The sequence below is a fragment of the Acinonyx jubatus genome, chromosome C2, assembly GCF_027475565.1.
Source record: "Acinonyx jubatus isolate Ajub_Pintada_27869175 chromosome C2, VMU_Ajub_asm_v1.0, whole genome shotgun sequence".
NCBI classification, from domain to species: domain Eukaryota; kingdom Metazoa; phylum Chordata; class Mammalia; order Carnivora; family Felidae; genus Acinonyx; species Acinonyx jubatus.
In genome coordinates, this window is record NC_069384.1 from 109,561,782 (window position 1) to 109,588,710 (window position 26,929).

Consider the following 26,929-nt stretch of genomic DNA (forward strand, 5'->3'; position numbering starts at 1 on the left):
AACTCCCAAGTCCAACTCTGATTTTCAGGCAAGTTTTTGTCAGGGTGGAACAAATTCACTGCGCGAGAAACACTCTGCTGATTATAATGAACTACATTTAAGTCAAGTCCTAGCTGTTTGGACTTGTTAGCTGAGTACTAACTGTTTGGAAGCAATTTATTCTTTCTTTTTCTCCCTCTTTTTTTTTTTTTTTTTTTATAATTCAGGGAAGTTTTAAGACAATATTGATGCCCGGATCCTACACTGTATATTCTGGTTAAATTGGCCTGGAGTAGGGCCTGGATTTGGGATTTTTAAGTTTACCAGGTGATTCTAATGTACAAACAGGCTTGAGAACCACTACTTTAAGAGAACTTATCCAGGACTAGGGCTTACATAGCCTATGCATATTGACAATTACCAACTTTTTAGGTCCAACTTAAACCTAATGGATATCTTCACCTCTACATGTCCAAAAGCAAACACTTTCATGCATTAAAATAAATGGCATCTCCATTCTTCCAATGGCTCACACCAAAATCCTTGCAGCTGAGAAGATGAAAGAGTAAATTGAATGGTGGGGGAGGAAGCCAGATACATTTTAATGAGGACGAGGAAATCGCTGATGTAGTAGAATAAGGTAAATGCCGTAAGAATTATACAAAGACCTAAAAGTGTTCAAAGAATGAGAATTGTTCACGTGAGATAAGAGTCAGCAAAGACTTCAAGGAAGAGGTGATGTTTGAGGTTAGTTCTTAAGAACTAATAGCATCCCTACAGCCAGTAGGACTGAGGAAAACATTCCAGATAGAAAAACTATCTTGGCAACAGCACAGAACTGTGACAGGACCAGGAATGTTCACCAGTCCAGCACTGTAGGCTCATGGTAACATGGTAACATAGGCTATGTGTGTCCCAGGGGTCGGAAACAAATCTAGAAAGTCTGGTCTTTGTAGTTAGACAGGCCTGAGTTTGGACACTGGTGCTACGCCTCAATCACTGTCCAATTTAGGGTGAGTTACCTGACCACTCTCAGCCTCAGTTTACCCATTTCTAAACTTGATCTAATCATGCATTTCCTGGGATTGTTTTGAGATTATCTGTTCTGTAATAGTTGTTTAATAAATGGTAGGTATTATTATTTTGCAGAGATCTTGAATAACAGGATAAAAAGTTTGTGTGTTTTTTGTTTTTTGGGTTTTTTTAGTGAGCTAAAGGAAGATTTGCAAAAGGTAACTACAATTGGAACAATCTGCCAGCCATATAAAGTTGGGAGAGAATGGGGAGAGGGAAGAAGCAGGAGAGGTTAGGAAGCTGTTTTGTAGTTAGTTGGGCAATCTGCAAACCTCAGGGTGATGCTACTTCATGGTCAGTTAATGATTTCAAAGTTTTATCTTTGAGTGTTCAGAATATACAGATCTTGTTTATTTTATTCCCATTGGGTTTTTCTACCAGCAGGTAAAAGGAAAATCAGCTGGAACTTCAATCAACCAATGTTACCATAAACAAAAGAAGAACTTACATATTTGGGGTTAATATGTGAAGGTAAGCATCTTTGAAAGATTTGGATGTACCAGGCTAAAACTAACAACTTGAATTTAATATTTTACAGAGAGTATATGTTCCAATAATTCTTAACTTCCTTGCGTTCCAAACAATACAGCTGAGTCATTACAGTGTTCTAAGAACTTCTATGTAAACACTTTTCTATCAGTTAATTTAAAAAGTCAGTAGGGCAGGGCTCATTTAGAATCAGACAATTTGCCACTGACTTGCCCCATTGGACCTTGGGCAAGTCATGTGATTTCCCTGAATAACAGACTCCACATCTGTCATTTTGGAAAGGTAATTTATTTCCTGCCTCGTTCTCAGTGTTGTTGGAAGGATGAAATGAAGTAAGTGATATATGAATGCTTATGTTTTATAAGCCACAAGTGCAAAGAATTATTATTAAGACAAATCTGCATCCATTTCAATTAGACACAATCATCGTAAACTTCATTTGAAATGTTCCCGCTTTGTTTTCTTCCCTGTCCTTTGAAGATCTGCTTAGTTTGTCTTTAGGTTGGTGAACATTTTTACTTCCCTATGTTGACCACAGTTAATGTCACATTTTTGGTGAAATGTCCAAAGTATAATTTCAAACTAAGTAGCCATTTCATCCTTTTGAATTTGTGTTGTCTGTCCTCCCCTGTGTTTTGGGATAAGTATGGGAGGGTTTGGTTTCAGACTTTGGTTATTTCGCTAAGGGCAATTTTGGAAGAGGAGAGGTTATTTTTCAGTCATTTAATAAAATAACTTCTTGTACGGCAAAATCTCTCTCATTAGGGGCTATGCTGTAGACTCCAGGGATGATTTAAGAGGCTGAGTCAGCATCTTTATCTTGTGATGCATTGGAAGATGTGTTAGTTCCCCTCGGGAGAAAGAAGGGAAATTGAAAATGAAATCTTATTGCCCCCTTTTTGGTTAATTTCCTGTTTTTGCCAACAAAATGAAGCAGTTACTTCTGAAATATAGACACACAGATGAGAAAATGTGCGTAATTACTTAATAAGAGGGGAGACTTGCATAATTAAATGGAAATTCAATGCATTTTAAGGAAAGAGAAAGCATTCCAACTAAGTTTCTGGCAGATAATAATGAGGGAGAAAAATTAAAAACATTTGAGGCTCTGAAGTCACACTTCTGTTGATACATATGGCGTTAATGGATTTTGAGCTCCTCTGCCTCCTGGTAAGCAGATGGTTTGATACTTGTTCTAAAACTAGAGGTTACATGGCTTGGTGGAAAAAAGCAATGACCTTTCAGCTCAAGTTTAGTTTTGGACCTAATGATTTGTGGATTTAACTGAGCCAAAGGATGAAGACAACAAACTTTTCAAACACATATTCTCATGTTTAGTACTCTTTGAGATACCTAAACACAGACTGGGCTTGGTAAATAAGTCACACACAGTTGATCCTCTCCTCCTGGGTGAAGCTAAGTTTTGTAACAGTTACTTTTCTTATCTTATCCTGGGCAAAAGGTTAAATCAGGGAATTGTTATCTCTCCTGGGATTACCTGCTCAAGTGTGTAAGATGCAAACAATAATAAGACCCTAAAAATATACACTGGTTCCTTGATAGGTTAACTAGAAAGGAATATTCCTGTAAGTAATTATGCTGCCATGGAAGTATAGTAATAGGCTTCCCCCTTGCCTCCCACCACGCACACATATTTTATTAGAACATTACTGGGCTTATTCCAAATCCTAACTAACTTAATTTAAAACTGTATGTTCTATACAGTGATCACATATATACATATATATATATATTTAAGTTAACTAACATCGGACCATCAGCTCATACGTTTTATGAATGGAAACAGCACTTCTCATTGATAAGCATAGCATGCTTGTAATAGAAGCTTAAACAACATTGACCCTCTGGGAAACAAATGTAGCCATTTTACTACTTTCCAGAAGTAGCCTGTTTAGAAAAGATCTAAGAAAATTACATATCTCTGCATTCAAGACTGGTGGCTGGAAGCTGAAATGTACATGGAAGACCAGAAAAGAAGGAGGAGCTGATCCTTTCCTTTTGGTCTGGCAGTGGCGCTAGGAGCCAACTAAGGGGACAGGATGCCCTAGATAGAGCCTAGAGAATTACGTCAGGAAACACATTCTCACTCGGGCTCCCTGGGTGCCCCAGGTGACTCTTTCAACACCAAACACAATAACTAAGAGACAACTCCATCTAAAGAAGGAGCTCTCACCTTCTTTACTGTTTGGTGTTTACAGAACACCCTGGAGAAAATATATAATACCCTAATTGATTGAATAAAATTATTTGAGTCAAGAGAAGATCGGATAGATAAAATGTATTATGAGGGAAACAGCATGTGCAGTAAGTGTAATTCATTTTTTTGTGTGTGTGAACAATAGTTCTCTAAGTGTACATAAGAAAGACTACAACGAGGCATTCAAACAAACAAACAATAAGGAGGAGGGAATACAGACGATTTTCATTTTCTTTTGAATTAATATGCATTTTCAAACAATCATACATTACTTTTAGAATAAGAAAAAAGTTCTTAAAAATGACTTATGGGAAGAAAACTTCAAGTTATGAAAGCATGGGACAATAATTATTACTTAGACTAGTAAATAAATCTCTAGATTTAAGGGAATAGAAAGCAATTAAAATGTAGACATAAAGAACACAGTATTTATATTTCCTTTCATACCCTGGAGCAATACATATTTGACAAATGAAATATTTAGCTAGGTTAGGCTGTATATATTCAAAGAATCCTGTAATATAGAATGATTAACTGAAGAGTATTGCACTAAACAAAAAACCCAATTCATATGCATATCATTGTATATAAGAATAAGTTAGTTTTGAAAAATAAAAACTGGTCCTTATCTCTCTGAAATAACTCAGAACTTGAACTGAGAAGTATTGTCATTAATAGCTAGAATATGCTGAGACCAAAAACCCTCAGAAACCACAAGGATGAAAGAAAATTGTAATGTGCAGTGATGGAGAGGATATTGGGAAACAGGCTCTCACACATGTTACTGTTGGAAATATATTTTTACCACACTAAAGGGCTGCCTGGCAGTACTCTTCAAAAATCTTAACATTGTGATATCTTTACAACCAGCATTTCTGTTTCTAGGAACTTATCCCACAGATTGTATAAGAATATGAACAAGCCAATAGGGATGCTGATAACAACCTTGTCTATGACAGTGAGGAGTTAGAATTAGCTTAAATGTCTCATAGATGACTTTTTTTTTTTTTTTTTGCTTTCATCCTTGGTCAAGTCATAGTAAGCCATCCGATAGTATACCATACAGCCATTAATAAGAGTTGGTGCACGATTGTATCTAATAAACACAATGCTAGACAAAATAAGCCAGATGCAAAAGAGCATATATATCATTTATATCTAGCTCAAATGAGGCAAAAATAACTACTGCTTAACTTTTACAGTGCGTTATGACTGCAGGTGAGCGCAGGAGTTCTATCAATGCTGGTTTCTTGGTCTCAGACTGATACATAAGGATGTTCACTTCGTGAATGTTCATCAAACCTCATGATTGTTTAATTTTATGCATGTCTTTCAGTCTTATCGGAAGAAAGTTCATAAGAAGTACTAATCACATAGAAAGAAGTTCAGCTTATAGGACTGATATAAAAAATATTAGAAAAATCCTTTTCTGTCGTAAAGGATTTTATAGACAAATAAATGGATGGATGTTTACCAGGTAGCATTGGTGGATATCTCTGAGTGATGGGTTTAAGAGATGATTTTAATTTCAATGTTTTAAGTTTTAATATATTCTTAAATTGTTAAATTACATGCCTATTTTGTACAAGAGAAAAGTCATAAAAATATCATTATAAAAACCAGGAAAGTATGTGTAAGTTTGTTGAAACAGAGAACAGAATTAACAAAAATATGTGGATAGTAGGACCTAGAGAAAGAGTTGCTATAGATCAGTTACAATTTAGTAACCTGGCATTTTACAAAGCCTTTATTCAGAAAGAGAATACTTTCATTCTGAAAACACATAACATGTAGCTTCAAACTGAAGGTAGGATATTAAAATTCTAACACAAGTATATAATAACTAACTCTGCCCCACTAATTTGTTAGGTGATACAAAGCAGTCTGGACTTCAGTTGTCCTCTCTGTAAAACGGGTTTAATGATACCTTGTCTGCATCCTCCCAAGGGTATTTTCAGAATAAGTGATATAAAGATATATCAAGAGCTTTGAACTTTTCAGAGATGTTGGTTCAAGGCATTATTACAAGGGGAGTTTATGAAAAAATATGGGGTTTGATGCACTTGAAAACTTTGTGAACTGTGTGAAACTATATATTAGAAAGATCTTAGGATAACACCATATTGAGACTTCTTTTTTTTTTTTTAACATTTATTTATTTATGAGAGACAGAGAGAGACAGAGCATGAGCAGGGGAGGGGCAGACAGAGAGGAAGACACAGAATCTGAAGCAGGCGCCAGGCTCTGAGCTGTCAGCACAGAGTCTGGCACAGGGCTTGAACCCACGAGCCATGTGATCATGACCTGAGCCAAAGTCAGGTCACTTAATGGACTGAGCCACCCAGGCACCCCACCATATTGAGGCTTCTGTACAAGAACATTTTTATAAAGAAAAAAAATGAACATAAATTAACCTATTTTCAGGTTGAGAAAAGTAGAGCCCTTTTACAGATCCAAATTATTTAAAAAATTGGATGATAACACTAATTCTATGATTCTTGTAATCAACTGACTGTTTCCTACTAGACAGAGATAAAGACGAATCCTTTACCCCAGAAACACATTTGCCTCAGTTCCTGTTGGAATCTTATACATCTCTTTACTGCCTGTTGTCTTTAATTTCAGACGCATGGTCTTCTAGGATTGATTAGATAAATACTAAAGAGCTGACAAATAAAATAGTCTGAAGCCTAGAAACTTCCCTCTCTACCCTGACTCCTAACCCACCTCCATTCGATGGTCTTTATTTCATTACCTAAGGGGCTTGGTGTTGATATGCACTTAATATTTTACAATGAAATCTCTTTTGAGCTGCCACTTTTATTTAGCAAATAGTGTCTCTATTGTTTGCCCATATCCACTTTGTGCAGAGGGCAAAGCCATGTCTATGGCATTCATTCAATCTAGTGGCTCATTGAAATGGATTTCGTCAAATGGTTGTAATAACCCCAGCAAATATATCTCTGCAGCATTCTCTAGAGTAGTGACTCCAAAGTGTGGTCCTTGGACCAGCGGCAGCCGCATCTGGGAACTTGGTAGAAATGGAAGTTATTGGGCCCCGCTTCAGACCTACTGAGTCATAACCTTGAGAGGTGCTGTCCAGCAATCTGTACTTTAACAAACTCTCCAAGGTAATTTTGATGCATGAAAAGTTTGAGAACAGCTGCCCTACAGGAATTATAGGTGCCTATAATTATATATAATCATATAATTATAATAGAGGCGCCTAGAGGCAAAGTATGCTCCCTCCAGGGATGTGATGAAAATTACCAGTATACACCGGCTTACTTTGAAAACAACATTGAAATTTCAAGATAGCTTTTTATCATAAAAACACATGGTAGTACCAGCAGACTCACTTTGCAGCCGTTTGACCATTTTTCAGCTCACCACTATGGTAGATCAGAGCTATTCCCAATTTACAGACAAAATAAAATCAGGGCAGGGAAAAGACTCTTAGAAGTTTGGCACAGCTTAGCATCCTCTGAGTTTTTCTGTGAATTGCAAGAGATGGCTGTTACATCGCCTTTTCAAACCCTTCTCCATGGCAAAACAGAGACTGAAAGCCTGAATACTGGCCTTATTTCCACCAGTAAGTCATCCTGGTCTTTGAAGTGTGATTCAAATATATGAAATTCCTGAAGAATGGAAGATCTGTACTACGAAATTGTCTGTCCCCCGTTCAGTGTCTTAACCTAACCACCTCCATCTGTATCAATGAGATTTGGTTTGCCTAGAACTTCCTGGAAACCAGTCACAGAAAAAGGCCTCTTCTCTCTAAAGTAAACTCAGTTTACACATTATATGATTGCTCCTTGTCTTACAAAGGATGTATAAGGTAAAACCAGAAGAGACATGACATGAGAAACACTACTATTCCTACTGAAAAAACGTTTGCATTGAAAGAATACCATCTAACTGACTCATCTCTTTACTAACTTTAACTTACTTTTCCTGCCATATAAAGATTTTGATGTACTAGAGGCCCTACCCAATACCCTGGATTTGATCATCTGCCTCTTATTTAAATAGAATTGTGTAAACTGAATAACAGTGGGGGATATAAAAGGATTAATCTACTGCTCTGAATCTGTAAACAACTTCTAAACGAAATCTCTATCTTGACTCTGGTGAAGAATCAGAATAGTAACTGTTTTCCTAACAAAGATATACCTAGATAATAGCTTAAAATTTTTAATAATGAATTAATTCTAGAAAGCCATAAAAACAGTGGTAAGACTCTGCAACAGTTATTTAATTGTCTGAGCCTTGGTTGTCTCATCTGTAAAAGGGAATAACAGGATAGTTGTTAGCATAAATGAGATAATTCACGTAAATTGCTTAGGACAGTGCCTATCACGTAGTAAGTGCTCGAAACATTAGCTGCAATTGTTATTGCTGTAACTGTCAATGCTATTCTATTCTGATTTCAGATTAAATTAACTAAAAAATGCTGGAGTCAGTACAAACAGATCAACTAAGATTAGGCAGTTAGTAATCGAAAATTTTTCATAATAACAGATAGGGTTGCCTTATCCCAAGGTACTACCATTTACCTAAAGAATTCATATAATAAAATACATTTTCTCTTAATAAGCATACTTTGAAAACATCTAGCTAAGTTTCTGATACACAGTATCTTATTGAAATTTGATTTATCTATTTTAAAAACAAAAACTATTCTTAAGCCCTTGGAATAATCACTTTTAAATTCATGGACATATATAGGTCATATTTAAAACAGAAAAGCTGGGAGAGGGTTACTCCATAAGGTATTTGGCATTTATCCAGTTGGCCCCTGATGTGAAGAACTCTTATTTGGTCTGGGAAATCTATAGCAAGAGGACAATGGTCCTAGGATAGAGTAGCATGACAAAATCTCTTTTTCCTAATTCAGTATCATTCTGTAATGAGGTCCCTGTTATCAAAATAATGCACAGATACATTTTAGTTTTTAAAAAAAAATTTTTTTTAACGTTTATTTATTTTTGAGACAGAGAGAGACAGAATGAATGGGGGAGGGTCAGAGAGAGGGAGACACATAATCCGAAACAGGCTCCAGGCTCTGAGCTGCCAGCACAGAGCCCAACACGGGGCTCGAACTCACAGACCGCGAGATCATGACCTGAGCCGAAGTTGGCTGCTTAACCGACTGAGCCACCCAGGCCCCCCATTTTAGTTTGAATAGAATTAAAATGCACACATTAGAAAGGAAACTAAAGGAAGAAAAGAAGCCCCTTTTTATAGCTTGTCTCAGTTAATCCATATAAGAATATTGAAATATGTTTTGTGTGTGGGTGTGCACGTGTATGTATGCACACACACACATACAGTTTTATAGATGAGAAAACTGGAGCGCTGAGAGATTAAGGACAGGAGGGGCAGAAACCATACAGAAAACTCACTAGACATCTGGGAAACAAGCATGCCTTTTATTTATTTATTTATTTTTAATTTTTTTTCAACGTTTTTTATTTATTTTTGGGACAGAGAGAGACAGAGCATGAACGGGGGAGGGGCAGAGAGAGAGGGAGACACAGAATCGGAAACAGGCTCCAGGCTCCGAGCCATCAGCCCAGAGCCTGACGCGGGGCTCGAACTCACGGACCGCGAGATCGTTACCTGGCTAAAGTCGGGCGCTTAACCGACTGCGCCACCCAGGCGCCCCTAAGCATGCCTTTTAGAAGGAAACTTGTCCTGTGCTTGGAACAATTTCACATTTCACAACCAAAGAAAAGCTCTTTTTTTTTCCCTTTCTTTCCTTCTTTCTTCTACCCACCCCCTACCTCTCTCTTTCTTTCCTTAATTTTTTGTGATGTTTATTTATTTGAGAGAGAGAGAGAGAGAGAGAGAGAGAGAGAGAGAGAGAGAGAGAGAATGAGTGGGGGAGGGGCAGAGAGAGAGGGAAGCACAGAATCTGAAGCAGGCTCCAGGCTCTGAGCCGTCAGCACAGAGCCTGGCATGGGGCTTGAACTCGAGAACCATGAGATCATAACCGGAGCCCAAGTCAGATGCTTAACCGAATGAGCCACCCAGGTGCCCCTCTTTCTTTTTTAAATAGATGATAAGTTGGGAGGCTGGGGGGCTCAGTCAGTTAAGCATGGGACCCTTGATTTCCTTCGGGTCATATCATGATTCGTGGGTTTGAGCCCCTTGTTGGGGCTCTGTGCTGACAGTGCAGAACCTGTTTGGGATTCTCTCCTTCTCTGTCCCTGCCCCGTACAAAATAAATAAACATTAAAGAAATAGGTGGTAAGTAAAACTTTAAAACCTACCATTCAGACCTCCCTGCCAGCATATCACAAACTGATCTCCAGGATTTACTGATCTTGAATTCTAGAAAGGTTTTAAGGCAATGCACATTTCCTAACTTTGAAGTCTGAGGATAAACAGCTTGGCTCAGGCATATTCTAATTTGGCACTCAGAGTGCACATTCCTGGGTCCAAGTCTTGGCTTTTCTCTACTCCTGACTGGGCACTGAAATATTTAACGTATTAACGTAGGATGCAGATAATTGGGTGGGTAGGAAAACACGCCGAATTAGAAGGTATTACCTAACTGGTATTTCTTGTTATGTTTTACAACCTGAAAATCTTAGTAAGTGATACTGGTTGATTTCTGAAAGAGGAATCTTCGAAAGATGTTATTGTATAGACCTTTGGTACGTCCGATGTTACAGTTTTAGTGATCTCTGTTTTTCAGACAATAAGCATTCAGTAAGAGTACCACATGTATATCCTATAGTCTAAGTACCAAACAAATATGTACTCAGCCAGTCAGAAGCCTAATACAGAGTTTTAGCCTTAGTTATGGGCTAAAATTAATGGTAGTAACTATAAACAGTGACAGATTGGATGGCAAACCATCTACAGTCTCAATTTGCAATTTTATTTTTGGCAGAACTCATAGGTTTTATGACCAACAATATATTGCAATCCAAGGGAAAAAATGGAAGCATTATGAGCCATTTTCAAAGGCTGTCTCACAAAATGCACGCTGTAATTACTGGACTGAAGAGAATGATTCCTTCCTGATATGAAAAGGTAGGGGCTGTTTACAATGTTGCTGTTATTATTTGAAGGACAGGAAATATATATAATATTGCATCTTCCAAAAGGGAGCAATGTGAAAGCTGTGTGTTTGGATATAGCCAAAAGTTTGCCTAGTACCATTCAGAATTAACAACAGACACCCCAAAAAGGAAATTCTGTTTCAGGGAGTGGCTCAAACATCAAATGTTTAACAAAGGTGTAGTTTTGATTCATAAACACGGTTTGAAGGAATACTGATATAAAATAACTGAAGATAAGACAGATCACAGCAGATTTATTTTCAATTCTTCAAGTTTAAACTCCGGGATAGTACATTTAAAATTTTACATTGAGCTACAGACACGTACAAATTTACTCTTCCATATTTTAATCATATAAGCTGTGAATTCATGAGTTATTGAAATGAAACACCACTGGTTTCACTCTTATTTACTGTCTTCTGGTAGGATTACAGTGATATTCAAGGATTAGCTCAGATCTGTAAATAAAATTAAGCAATATCTACACACAGATCCCCATTCTCTTGTTTTACTTCACTTGATTATTCTTAGGTCCCAGTTAGATTGGCAATGTGGGAAGTACTTCTATTCAGAAACATTTCCATGAAAAACTCACAGACAGCAAATATCTCAGAGATAAATTTCCCACAAATTGCAAATCTGATTGTATTTGGAAGGTAAAAACAAAAACAAAACAAAATAAAAAAAAGTCTGATTGACATTTTTGTATGACAAGTGTAGAATATGAAAAGCAGAAAGAATTTTCAAGTTTGGTGAAAAGTTAATTTCATGTAAAACTTAAAAGGCAACACAGAAAGTGAGATATGCTTTTATTTGTAACCAAACCCTTAACTAATCTCTACTCCAAATGATTCATTTCACATCTCACTTTTTTTTACTGTCTATCAAATCACCTTGTTTTATTTTCTTCTCAGCACTTATCACCATCTAAAATTATCTCTGTGATATCTTTACTTGTTAATTAGCAATTGACCTTGCCAGCTTTATTCACAAATGAATCCCTAGCATCCCGCACAGTAACTGATACACAGGGCCTCAAAAATATCATAACATTAAACTTATAATTAAAGGAAACATCAGTGGGGCATTCTCTTTAAATGTCTAGTCTCCGAAAGTTTTACAGATTCCATTCTAAACTTTTTTTTTTCTTTTTTTAACTTCTTTCTTTTTCTCACTCTTTCTGGCTAGGAAGAAGAAGAAACATTTTGTTGTGAATGTTGAATGAAAAGTGTTCCTTGATCTGAAAATTTAAGAATAGGCCACAGAAACATGGGCTTTTATTTACAGATCATAGAGCCTATGAAAAGTTACATATTGTTACATTATTTCCACAAAACAAAACCAAAACAGACAATAGCCAGGCTTCTATTTAGGTAAGCCAGTGAAAAGTTTGACTTCTTCAAAAATCTGAAATCCAACTGCAGGTATGGATTCTGATTAAATACACATGTTATAAAATAAGCAGATTGTAACCGTACTTCTGTCTTTTGAATAGCAGTCCAGGAGAGGGGCTAAAACATGGGCTCATTTGACTCCTGGCCTTTCTGTTCGGTAGCTATGTAATTTTAGGGAAGTTAAACAACCTCTTTGTGCTTCGGTTTCCTTATCTGTGTTATGGAGATAATAATGGAAGTTTCTTTTTAGGGTTATAAAGATTAAAGGCGTTAATACATGTTGAATCTTTGGAAAAGTGTATGGCATACGGAGTGTGCTTAAAGTTTTCTGTTATTATCTATTCCAAGATAAAGTATCCAGAGTGGTATCAGTAGTACAACATTATTTACCCTAACAAATATCAAATTGTCTTCTTAGAGAAACTTCAGACCAAGAGTAGTTAAGAGCTTTTAACACGCATTACCTGGTCACCATCTACAGACCAAGCAGACCCACATTTCTCAGACTGAGACTCATTTCAGGGAATAACTAATATTGGATAACTAATGTTAGTTGGGTGACAAATGACAGTATTACTAACTTTTTCAGTTGCTAGGAAGATTTAATAGCGTCTTCCAAGGCAAAGTCATAGAAAGATAGTAAAAAGGGAGGTTTGAACACTAAACCAAGATTTGTGGAGTCTCCCTTTCTGGCTACTGTCTTCTAAGGTAGACCTGAGCAAACAGAAAAAAATCGCATCTACCCTATCAAGTCTCCATGTCGTGGTATCATATGAGGTATCATGTGTCCTTCCTAGTAAAGGATCGTTAAACTCTGGTGTCATCTGAATATGCTAACATGCAGATCTGAATCCTTGCTTATTCAACAAAGACTTATTAAGTGGCTACTTAATGTGCCAGGTTTAGTGCCCAGCTCTGGTTCTAGCCCTGGAAACAAAACAAACCCCAAATATCAAGCCTCTCTACTACTGTTTAACAGCTTAGAATGCAGTCAGATAGAGATGAGCAGTGGGCACATATGAGGCAAAACGAACCCAGTTCTGGGAGGAGTAGGGGATTTTGATTTCAGAAATAAGAAATGGCAGTTAAGTAAGCTTAGTAAGGAGGCAGGAGGGGAAAACTTGTCAGCAGAAGGAAGAACACAGAAAAAGCTCAGAGGCCAGATGCAGCAAGGTGGATTCTGGAACTGCAAGTAATTCAGTAATTCAGATATTCAGGACTCCAGTAGAGACTCATGATTCTCGTTGCATAACTGAGTCTCCTGAGGAGTTGGGTTTTTCTCCCTCTGGTCTTTCTTTCTTTCCCTTTCTTCCTCCCTCCCTCCCCACTTGCTTGCTTGCTTGCTTTCTCTCTCTCTCTCTCTTTCCCTTCTCTCTCTCCCTTCCTCCCTCCCTCCTCCCTTCCTTCCTTTCTTTCTTCCTTCCTATCTTTCTCTCCCTCCCTCTCTGCCTTCCTCCCTCACTTCTTTACTTTTCTCTCTTTTTCCTTCCTTCCTTCCTTCCTTCCTTCCTTCCTTCCTTCCTTCCTTCCTTCTTTCCTTCCTTCCCTCCTTTCATACTAAAACCCTCTTTGGATTCTTTCCCCTTTGCTCTCAAAGATTTTAAAGTAATGGGTCAAGGGGTAGTGCACATTCATTGGTATTTTTAAATGCATCCTAGGTGATGCTGCAGTACAAGCAAATGAAAACAACAGAAGGTGGTATCAGGCAGAAGGCTGACTTTGACTAGTACAGAGTGTACCTTGAACCATCTCTAGAGCAATAGGATGACCTTGAAGAGTGTCATGCATGGGCGGGATATACTCAGAAATTCACTTTGACAAAATTACTCCTGCAGACCTGTGGGCTGAAGAGGAATGAAGCAGAGGCAGAGGCCACTTAAGAGGCTCATGTGGTAATCCAGATTACTGCCTATGGCTTTCCTGGTTATTTCTTAACCCTGGCCTCAGAAGTGGAGCAGCGTCCTTTCAAAAAACACATAGGCTATCCTTAAGTGCTCAAACGTGAGCGGAAGCCACTGAACTATGAACCCTCACAAATCACAGGGGCAATCATTCAAACAGGGGTTCGTAGCTCTAATGGGTTTCAGCCGTCTACCGACTCCCAAAAATTGTGTGCAAACTTTTGACTTTTCTGGGCATGTGTGTTTTTCTAAGAGTACCGGTCCACACTGTTCCTCAGCTCTGCACAGGCTTATATGATCCCACAAGTCAACAGCACATGAGGAAGGAGGATGTAGGGCCCTGCTGTGGATGATATGGGCTTATTTAGAAATTAGAAATTCTCTTCCCAATACAGCCGATCTAATATATGGGTATTTTAAAAACGGTCTCTTAACTTGAATTCTCCTGTGGTTTCTAAACTGAAAAAGCATCAGAATCATCCAGAAAGATCATGAGAAGTATAGAGTTACAAAATTCATCTAAGAATTATTGAATAAGGACCTATAGGGGAGGACTGGAGTGATTTGAATAGGTAGCCAGGTTTGGGAACCGCTGAGATGCTTTTGTACTTACAGAAATAGTTACTTATGGTCTCTATTATCTTGCCTTTATTGTTATACATCTTCATTATTTATGCACACAAACTGAACCAGGAGCTTTTTAAAAAAATAATACAACCTCAGTAGTAATAGTAATAATAAATAAATAAATAAATAAATAAATAAATAAATAAATAAAAATACTATCACATTACTAATTCTATAACTCTCCATATATGGGAGCATATTGATAACCCACTTTATAATTCTGAAGAATTTTTTGAGTTGGAAGGTTTTTATTATTTTGTCTGCATCTCTGTCCCCCCTCTCTCTAGCAAGAATTGTCATCCAATCCTTTTCTATTAGTACTGTTTTCTACTTAAGATTTTGGTGCCAAGGTGAAAATCATTCTAAATTGCCTTATCTCAGCACTTGAAATAAATGGATACTGTTTTTAAGAAAGAGGCTTCCTGGTTTGAGGAAATTATTTTTGCTCTCCTATGAATCTGGCCCTCCCATGAATAGCCTTCTTATTTTCCTCTCCTTATGCTAACTGCTCCACATCTGGTATCCAGTACAAGGCAGAAACAGCATGTTATCAACCACAAGAAGAAAGAAACATAAGGCTCTTAGAAATCTTGGATCTCATTTATGGCACTATTGAAGGCGGACTCTGGAGTCTCTGAAAAGCTTTAGATGATTAAAAATGAAATGTAAGAATGCGTTGTCCTGGACAATTATGAAGGCAGAAAGGAAACCTTTTGTATGTGGTGGGGCTACTGCTATCTCCAAGGACAGCTTGGAATAGCAGCAGGAACGTTATGATATTCAGAAGGGCTGATTATGTAGGATTGATACAGTTTGTGGTATTATTTCTTGTTCTACCAGATTTACTAATATAAATTTGACATAGTTAAGTATTCTAAATCACAGCAACACACTTGCTGTTTTGACGCACAACTTTCTAAAAGAAATACTTTGAATAAGTTCCACAAAAATCATCCAATCTGGAAAAATCTACGTTTTTGAAAATTGGGTTTTTTTTTAAAAAAAGATGTCTAAATTTTTAAGTCATCTCTACAGCCAGTGTGAGGCTCCACATAACAACCCTGAGATCAAGAGTTGCTCACTCTTCTGCCCGAGCCAGCTGGGCGCCCCTAACGATGGTTTTATTGGGACTTGGGTTAGAAACTTCTGGCAAGTTTTGCTTTATACCTACTTCCCATTTTGTATTTTTTCTCCTGCTTCCTCTCAGGTTGCTTTTCCCCATATTTCTATATCTCGCTGTAATGCTTCTTCTCCTCTGTGGCTTATCCCACTTTCTGTCTGAGTTCAGCACCCATAGCTCTATGGAGCTTGGCAGAGGCTCTCGGGAGAAAGAATGCTGTGTGCTCCTTCTGTAAGAACAGCCACGAGAAAGGAAGGACTAGGACTTTGAAGGGAGATAGTCTGTATGTGCACTTTTCAATGTTTTACTTCCTGTGCACTCCCTATTGTCATTCCCTTGCATTATAGGACTTATCTTCCTATTATTTTTTTTTCTTATTTAATGTGTAATTTCTTATTGTTGTGGTAGTCACAAAGTATCAGACTCTTTTAGGTTTAGTCTTTGCTCTCAACCTAAAATACTATCAGGTAAGGAAATAAAGTCTGGCTCTAGAAGCCTGACAATTTAGTAATTTGCCTGAAAAAAATGTATTCCACATCCCAAGTGTACTTCACGTCTGTGTGCAAATCCTTCCTCTTCCTGCATTTAGGATCACCCTGCGAGAGAAGGACCCAAACCCTGTGGTTTAAGGACTGCCCAGTGCAAAAAGGCTTTTCTCATATCAGTGGTTCTCAGTGGGTTGATTTTGTCCTTACCTCTTGCCCTGAGACATTTGACAATATCTGGAGACATGTTTAGCCGTCAAAACTGAAGGAGTGCTACTGGCAGGAAACAGGTGGAAGCCAGGAATGCTGCTGAACACCCCACAACACACCCCAGGAGCTCCCCCCCTAACCCTCTGCCACTGAACAAAAAACGGCCAAGCCAAAATGTCAATAGCAATGAGGTTGAGAAACCAACTCTGTTCTCAACTTTGACCAAGAACAGGCCCTGTTAACAAGCCTTGCTTGATCCATGGGCAGCAATAGGAAAATGTGTTCATGAGACCTGATGCTGAGTCATTGGTGATACTTGTGTGAACTTTGGGAAAACTGGCTGCGCTTGTTAGACTTGATGAGTGTGTATGTGTCTGCCAGACACTTGGTTTGTGTGTAATGGAAAGTGAAATGGAGGCTCTTAAGCAGGGGTTGGGGCGGTTGGAGCACAATCTATTTAAAGACAGTAGACATGTCTACGGCCATGCCACCCTGAACGCACCCAATCTCGTCTAAAGACAGTAGACATACTGCCCTTCCATTGGTCTGCTTTCAGTTGGTCGGGGGCTTGAGCAAATCACCCCTTGGGGCCTCCATTCTCTTATCTATCAACTAAGGATTTGAACTAGCTTGTTGCTGTCTGTTCCACAATTGTAGAATGAATGAAAAAATTACCTCACAATTAAATGGAACTATTTAATATAATTTAGACTGGACATCTCCTTAATCTGTAGTTCCCTAATTTTTTTTGTCATCAAAAATGAGGGTCATCTTTAAATATCTGTACTCAAGATTTATTGTGTCAAATCTGTACTCAAGATTTATTTTATATTCTAGGAAGACAGAGTATCCATTGGTGTTTAAAGGTTGCCCATCTATGATGTGCTTCTTATAGAAAAATCTAGTTTGTCTAGCTACTTGTTCTACCACTTACCTTGAAGAACTGTCAGTGTTGCTCCACCAGAACTACACCGACCTGGCTGACCACTAAAGCTCCCTGGAAAAGATAGTACCGTAGAATCAGGCCCGAGGAGAGAGCTGTTGGGAATTGTGGCCTGTAATGACCTCAGTCTTTATGCAGTACCACACCCTTTTCTGAAAACTCCCTGGATCAATGGAGCATTGGTCTGACTCATCAGTGCCCAGAAGTATGTAAGATGGGAAGAGGAAATGAAAAGGAAACGGGCTCAAATAGTTGCTGCATGGTCAGCACATAGCATACTTTACAAAAGTTATCTGATTTAATCACCACAAATACCTGACAAAGGGGATATTAACATCCCTTTACCTGATACGAAACTAAAGCTCAAGAAAAGCTGATCTATTTACAAGCTATAGAAAACTGACTCAAGGGGACATAAGTAATAAAATTAATTCATTGGGTCGTGTAGCCAAGAAGTCTAGAGGTAGAAGTGGAACTTGTTCCAAAGCCTTAAGATACATCACCGTTGTCCCAGTTTCTATTTCTCCTTTGTGTTTTCTCAAGTCTTGGTTTTGGCTTTAGGCAATTCTGTGCCTCCCAGATGCCCTAGGTTCTCCCAGCAGGACCTCATACCTCATTGCTGGAGTAGACTGGAGTGCCTGCACAAGCCCTGGATTCACTCTTTCTCAATGGCTCTTGTCAAGTCACACATTTTTCCCAGAACTAAACACTCGGTTGAGGAGGGTGAGTTGGTACTGGGAAATGATGCCTGGAGTTTCTCATACAAAAATTATTTTATTTTATTTTATTTTATTTTATTTTATTTTATTTTATTTATTATTTTCAGAGACAGGAGAGTCAGGAAAGGGCAGAGAGAGAGAGAGAGAGAGAGAGAGAGAGAGAGAGAGAATCTCAAGCAGGCTCCACACTGTCAGCACAAAGCCCTATGTGGGGCTCAAACTCATGAACCATGAAATCATGACATGACGTAAGCCAAAATCAAGAGTTGGATGCTTAACTGACTGAGCCACCCAGGTGCCCTACAAAAATAATTTTTAAAACAAATCTAAAATCCAAGTTGGAACTCAAGTATCAAACAAAAAAATTATTGTCAGAATCTGGGCAGCTAAGCTTTAATTCCCAATCAAGCTCTAGAACCTCTTGACATTTTTATTAGTAATTTAGAGTTTATTATTTAGTGATATTTTGAAGTTGGTCTAGGTAAGGTATAGAGACTAAACAACCTTTCCACTAGTTGTAATTTTTGTTTACTGCTTATATTACTGGATATATTTCTCTCCCTGATTGGTGGAAGTCCTCATGAAAAGATAAGCAAGACAGATTAATTCCCTGTATCCCACACTCTGATCATCTTGGAAAGGGATTATAAGAAAGAATCGGAAAGATCTCTAGATCCATCCTGGTATCTTTTGCTACTACACATCTTCCCAGTTTCCAAAGATGACTCCCTTTGTTTTCAGCTATGAGTTATTTCATCATTATTCATATGACGATTTCTAAAGCAGTTTGAGTCAATTGCATATGATTTAAAAATAATGAAGCTAACAATTTTAACAGGAAGACTACATTACTCTTCCTATTGCAGAGATTTTTCTCTCCATAATATAAAATGTAAACATCTTCAATTAAGAGAATTCATATGGGCTGAGGAAAATTGTCTGAGCAGCAGCCACTTATTCTGTAGAAACAAAGACCATGGAATGTGGATGTGAAACTTGTTTGTCCTCAAGAAAGGAAGAGAAATCAATAAAATTTATTCTGAAGTGGAAGGAATTATATTAGTTGGATGTTTCAGCCTTTACTTGTGCAGATGCATATCAGGCAAAAACAGGTTTCTCATCCGTCACATAACTATCTATATGCCAAAACCATCTTTGATTATCCACAGCCCACCCGGATGGAAAATGCATTCCCCCTTTTTAAAAATTACTTGTTTTGCTAGGTCAGAAAACTAACGTTGAACAAAACAGTGCTTGTGAAGAAATTAGCTCAAAAATGTCAAATATTAATTTTTTGGTTTACCTCAGGCTACCTTTAGACCACAGGGTAGAAATGATTTAAAAAACAAAACAAGACCTCCTTTAGATTTGAAAACAGAAAACAGACCACAATACTGAAACCATGGTGAATTCTCTTCATGGACTTATTTAGAATCACTTATTGTCTCTGGACAGAAGTCAGAGTTGGCCTCCTGCGCATCCGTCTTTTCTTGGGCGCAGCTCAGGACATCACAGCTTGAGTGACCAAGAGGTGGATGGCATATTCAGAGAAGAGGGACTTTGGTAGCGAAAGGCCTCAAAATGAGGTCATGACCAGTCTGGATTTGTTGAAGGAACTTGAATGGTTAACCTAGGAAATGGCAAGACGTTGTTTCTTTCTCCAAATAACCCAGAGGTTTAACTTGACATAGAGAACTAAGTGCCCTATTCTGTGGATCCTTAGGGAAAACCAGAAGCAGTGAAAGGAGGCTCAAGAAAGTGGCTAAGTACACAAAGTCCAAAGTCAGGGTTCAAATACCTGTTCCACCACATACCAATTATCTAAGCTTGGCAAGATATTTGCCACTCTGAGCCTCAATTTCCCTGTCTGATAAGTAGGGAAAATAACAACTAACTTGGGGGGTTGTTATGATAATCAAATGAGTCAACAGTGTATGCATAGTGTGACGTGTAGCAACTGGTATTACTAAGGGTTTAACAAATGGTGGCTGAATAGTTGCTTCATAAATCATCATCACACTGTTACTATTACTTGTCAGAAGTATCCAATGATAAAAATTCTTGCCTTTGGAAGCAGTAATTTCAGCTATCACTAGAAATATTCCTTACCTGGCAAATGGGCTTCAAGACTTGAAGTCACCTGATCTGGATTTATTTTATTTTTTATTTTTTCAATATATGAAATTTATTGTCAAATTGGTTTCCATACAACACCCAGTGCTCATCCCAAAAGGTGCGCTCCTCAATACCCATCACCCACCCTCCCCTCCCTCCCACCCCCCATCAAGCCTCAGTTTGTTCTCAGTTTTTAAGAGTCTCTTATGCTTTGGCTCTCCCCCACTCTAACCTCTTTTTTTTTTTTTTTTCCTTCCCCTCTCCCATGGGTTTCTGTTAAGTTTCTCAGGATCCACATAAGAGTCAAAACATATGGTGTCTGTCTTTCTCTGTATGGCTTATTTCACTTAGCATCACACTCTCCAATGGAGTACTACATGGCAATGAGAAAGAACAAAATATGGCCCTTTGTAGCAATGTGAATGGACCTGATCTGGATTTAAATTGCAGTTCTAACATTTACTAGCTCTGTTACCTTGGATAAGATATTTAATTTGCATGAGCCTCAGTTTTCTTGTCTTATAGGATGATAATAACACCTCTTTCACAAATTGGCTTTTTTCCTGAGCGATAACTATAATAGTCAAAACAAGAGTATAATTTTTAGCATGTTCTTAGTTCCAGACACCATTCTGAATGCCTTATATGCATTCATTTAGGTAATCCTTTCAACAAAACTGGAGGAGCTTATGACTGTTATTCCCATTGTATAGATGAGGAAACTGAGGCACACAAAACTAAATCATTTCCCCAAGGTCACACAGCTAATAATAAAGGGTAGAACAGGAATCATGAGTCCAAGATGTCTGGCTCCTGGGACCATGTTCATGAGCATACCCAACACAGTGCTTTACACTGAACATGTTTGTTAATTCCTTCCCCATGCACTGGAAGATCACTTAGCTGCCATAGCCATACAAAGGGTCAAACTTCCCAAGGGTGGTAATTCAAGAATCCAGACCTACCTTTCTTGAATGCCAATACATGAACTAGGGTCTGATTGCCAGTTCGTGAAAGATCACTTTGAACAGTACTAACGGGAAGATTAAATCTAATGAATATGTTCAAAACCCGAGTGTAAGCCAATCCCACAGTCTCCAGATATTTTGGATAGCATAAATAAACAAACAGAAGCAGTGGCGTGTGGGTGGCTCAGTCAGTTAAGTATCTGACTTCAGCTCAGAGCATGAGCTCATGGTCCGTGAGTTTGAGCCCCTCATTGGGCACTCTGATGTGCCACACAGAGTCCACTTCAGATCCTCTGACCCCTTCTGTCTTTCCCCCTCCCCTGCTCGCTCTCTCTCTCAAAAACAAATAAACATTTAAAAGAAGCAAAGATGTTGGGCATATTGAGTGTAAAATAAATGGGTATGGAAACTCTACCTCTGCCTCAGGCATGCAAGGCTGCGCAATTTAGAAGGAGTAGGAGAATCAACATCTGGGTCCAGGGCAGATTTTGTCTGTGAAGAACATCCTTAATTACAGCATGTATACGATAGGAAAAAGGTGAGCTTTCAGCTCAGGGCATAATACTTAGGAAAGAAAAATAACTGGTTAGGAATAGGGATCAAAGACCCTGATTCAAGTCCTGTAAAGGTGGGCCCCCTGAAGGGCTCTTTTCCTATAGTTGAGTGACTGTGACACTGTGTGGAATTGACAAAGAGCAACATTGTGTGTGTGTGTGTGTGTGTGTGTGTGTGTGTGTGTACTCTCACACACACATATAAATGCACATTAATTCATGCACATACATATATATTTCAAGATCATACCCATAGAAATAATTTTAATAGATCATCTGTCAGTTATTCCTTAACTAATTATTTAGGCAAAAGATTTTCCTCCAAGTTTTAGTACAGAATACAGAAGGGGAAAAAAAAAACTTTTGTGATCCTTCAGTTGGAATTTGATTCACAGCCAAATTAATTTCTCTTTCCAGTGTTTTGTTTTCCCCCCTTCCCTGAACAGTGCTTGGGAAATGATGAATATTTTTTCGTGAGAGCAAACACACATATTTTGGTTCCCTAGATTCCAGCATGGCGTAAATACCTAAAGGAGATATCAGTATTGTGAAAACTCCAAAGTAGCTGGAAGGCAGACGTGCAATGGGGAATTTTCCAGAATGCTCTTTGACAGCAAGTTGTGGTGTAATGTTCAGCAGGGAGTAGAAGATGACATTTGGTAATTCTTTAATTCCCGAGAGAAGAGAATGACTCAAGTGTTTCTAAAGAAGCAGAACAGTGTATGTATCAGAATAAGAGAAGGGCAAAATAAATAACTGCTGTTGTATAAGATAAAGGAATAGAAATGACTTATTGTGAAGGAAAGGCCTTTACAAAATTGTAGTGGACTTGAAAGACTATTTTTAAAATTTACTGTGAGTGCCAGATAATAATGAAAAACATCTGTGCATCTTTCCCCAAATAACAGATAAATAAAATAAAAAGTGAGCAAAGAGCAGAGATTTTGTCCCTTTTACACTGGGAAGAGTTACTGTTTTACTTGTGCATTTTCTCCTGCCAATTGGAAGGAAATAGATTCTTTGGGTGCCATCTAGTGGCTAAGTGAAGGAAGGCAACTAAAAGAGTTGGAATTTGTTTTATTTCCCACACAGGAAAAAAGAAATGAGTATAATGAAACAGGGATAAGGCATTAATTTGAAACTTATTAAAGAAATCAACACTCATTCGTATAATCAAGAATTTGGAGGTGATTTGGAGAAGGCAGGGACTTTTGTCTCTCAGTTTTTGCTCAATTCCCAGCACCTAGAAAGACATCCAGCACCCTGTATAAACATTATGTTAGCCTGTTTGAAACAAAATGAATAAATGGAGACAAACATTATAGGATTTGAAAGACCATGTATATCTTGTTCTGCGTAGATATTTCACCTCCCCAGATTTTTTAAAGGTATGGTGCAACTTTTACAAATGATTTTAAATAACAAAATTAGAATTCTTTGCATTAAAGCATTGTTATTGTAGATTCTTCAAAATCATGTCAGGAATTCTTTGCAGAGTTTGAAATGGGATACAGCAAATCTAGACTATTAATCCCTAAAATTCATATTACTTGGCATTATCTGCTAATTTCTTTCTTTCTTTCTTTCTGCACATTTTCAGGAATAGAAGGAGATTAATACACATTGTATCTCTCTGATGAGCTAGTTGTCTTGTTTATACATTAATTTATGTAATCTTCACAAAGAAGACAATTGGGTAGCTTAAAAACCTGAGGCTCAGAGGTTCAGTCAGAGTCCACCCAAGGTTTTTGGCTTGAAAGCTTGTCATTTTTGTACCATTGCCTGCATCCAAGAAGTTGGTTTAGAGTTGGACATGTAACCAGTTTATGGCCAATGACACAGAGAAGAGGTCTTCCAGAAAAGTTTCTCATCCATCCATCCATCCATCCATCCATCCAGAAAAATGCTTTCTTTTCTGCTTTTTGACATTGGTTTCTGAAAATGTGATGTATGGAGCTGCTGCAGTCATCTTGTGGCCATGAGGGGAATGGCTTCACATATCAAGGGTAACAAAGTAAATAGATGAAAAAATGGGCATTTTTGACATTACAGGAGCAACTAAGCTAACCAACTCAGAGGCTGCTCTACCTTGAACTTCTTGTTACATGGATAATAAAGAACCTCCTTTCAAAAGCCATTGAGAGGTTATTTTTCTGTTACTTGCAGGTGAAAACATCTTCATTCAAACAGGCAAATGGAATAGAAGAGATAAATAATCAGAAATTGTTTAAACACTGTTAGAAAGGAGAATTAATACAAGTCTTGTCTTAATAAATCAGAGAGATAATCCTGCATTTAAAAAAAGTCAACAAATGACACATGGAAAAAAGTCCAACAGAATGTACTTGGTGAACTTTGAATTGTGGAGGAGCTACATTCCATACAGAGAACAATAAAAAGACAAGAAAACAGAAACCCTGAAACGGGCTCCAGGCTCTGAGCTGTCAGCACAGAGCCCGGGTGGGGCTCGATCTCACAAACTGCAAGATCATGACCTGAGCCGAAGTCGGACGCTTAACCGACTGAGCCATCCAGGTGCCCCAAGAATGCCCCTAATAGACTGTTCAAAACTAAGCTTTAATAACTTTCTCAGATGCTCTTTCATGCAAACAGAAAAATAAGTAAGCCAAACGTCAGCACACAGGATCCATATTGCAATAAGCATGCGGTTAATTGTAAGTGGTGCTCACATATTTTATACAGTGATATAAATGTTAATCCAAATTCACTTTGTTTTTCCCATCTCAGGTTCCTGATTCCAGGAGATGATTCCAAAAGTGAATTTTCCACACTGAATGGTGAGTTCCAATTACTACGTGTATTTCCCACATAATTAAATGAAACTACTTTTTAGCTGTCTACCTTCATTTTCTGGAAAACAAATCTAAGTATGAAACCACCCCCACCCCCGCCAAAAAAATAAAAACAAACACTTCTAATTGAAGTGAAAATTAAAAATAGAGGCACCTGGGTGGCTCAGTCAGTTGAGTGTTCGACTGGTAAATTCGGGTCAGGTCATGATCCCAGGGTTGTGGGATCGAGCCCCATGTCAGGCTCTGCACTGAGCATGGAGCCTGCTTAAGATTCTCTCTCTCTCTCTCTCTCTCTCTCTCTCTTTCTCTCTCCCCCTCACTCTCTCCCTCTGCCCCTCTCCCCCATTGGTGTGTGGTCTCTTGGAATTAAAAAAAAAAGTTTATTAAAAGAAATACAGATAAAAGATGAAAATAAGTGAAATAGGGGGCACCTGGATGACTCAGTCAGTTAAGCCTCAGACTCTTGATTTCAGCTCAGGTCATGATCTCCCAGTTTTGTGAGATCGAGCCCCATATCATTCTCTTCCCACTGCTTGGGCTTCTCCCCGCCTCTCTTTTTCTGTCCCTCCCCCACTCCACTATCTCTGTCTCTCTGAAAATAAATAAACTTTTAAGAAAGAAAATAAGATAAATATTTTCAAAGTTAGCTGAGGTGTTGATTTTAGTAAATATACAATTACTTGGATTACATCTAAATAGCAAGACTTGAAAGTCATAGCTGTTTGTACTGTGTTGTGTCTCAGCAAACACACACACTCACACACACAGACACGAAAACAAAAGCAGCACAAAACAAACTGAAATGATCATCTCTTTTAGGATAAGATCTGAATCATTTCCTTTGAAATGACTTTTTTGGGGTAAAAGATTAAAAAGTAAACACTTTAGGGACACCTGGGTGGCTTGGTTGGTTAAGCATCCAACTCTTGGTTTCAGCTCAGGCCATGATCTCATGGTTCGTGGGTTCAAGCTCCACATCGAGCTCTGTGCTGACAGCACAGAGCCCGCTTGGGATTCTGTCTCCTGATCTCTCTCTGCCCCTCCCCTGCTTGCTCTCTATCTCTCTCAAAATTAAACAAATAAACATTAAAAATTTTTAAAAAGTAAACACTTTATTCTTCTCTTTGCCTTTCTCAAGAAGTAGTTAACTGGAAAGGGTTAGCAGGGGGAAACGGAGGCACCTCAGTCATCCTGTTCCTTTTCTTGCTTCCATTGGGTCAGTAGAGCCATCTTATCCATCCAATCAACTTTCAATAAAATTTAATTTCTTCTTACTTCGGGCTTAGGAAAGTATGGTTTACAGTTTGGTATGACTTTGAAGAGGTTATTCTGTTACCATCCTACATTTCAAAACATGTTTTGCCATTATTTCACTGTGATCAGTAATGTAATAAATTCCAAGTCTGAAAGAATTTATGTGTAAAACCATCATTAAATCACAGCTTAGAGACATTCTCAGAATATTTTTCTTATACATTGTTAGACTATCACAATAAAGTGTGTGGTATCTTTCATTGACCTCATATATACGTCTTTGCAATTATGTCATAAATAATAATAAATCAAACAATAATTGTACCTTCAGAACAAGCCTATGAGATAGGTATATTATTATTCCCATTCTACAGATAGAGAAACTGAGGCTGAGTGGAAGAATAACTCATTTGAGATCACACAGCTATCAAGGGGCAGAGCCAGGATTTGAACCCAGGCAGACTGAACATAAAACCTCTGGCAATAGCAAACAGTCTTAATTCCCTTGCTCTGGTGAGACGATAGTTATTTTAATTAGCTTGTTAAAATTATGTCAGAAAGGATCACTCATGCATGCATGGCTGGTGGGAATGTAAAATGGCAAACCCTCTTGCCAACAGTTTAGTCATTTCTTATAAAACTCAACATGCAACGACCATATGGCCTGGCAATTGCACTCTTGGGCATTTAGCCCAGAGAAATGAAAACTTGTATTGATGCAAAAATCTGTGTACAAGTGTTCATAGTGGTTTTATTTCTAATAGCCCCAGCCTGGGAACAACCCAGATATCCTTCAGCGGGTAAATGGTAAACAATTCAGCCATACCCTGGAATACTACTCAGCAGTAAAAATGAATGAACTGTTGATACACACAGCCACTTGCATGCATCTCCAGGGAATGATGCTGAGTGGAGATACGCCAACCCTAAAAGGTTAGATATGGATTTTACTTGCATAACATCTTTCAAGTGGCAAAAATCATGGAGAGCTGA

General features: G+C 38.2%; 1 long non-coding RNA gene across 1 annotated transcript; it reads left to right on the top strand.

The window, feature by feature from the left end:
* Positions 1-921: 921 nt before the first annotated feature.
* Positions 922-24,668, top strand: LOC128315268 (uncharacterized). The gene is made up of 3 exons (XR_008297923.1): positions 922-1,524; positions 10,662-10,804; positions 24,618-24,668. It is a non-coding gene; the product is annotated as an uncharacterized LOC128315268 (long non-coding RNA).
* Positions 24,669-26,929: the final 2,261 nt, after the last annotated feature.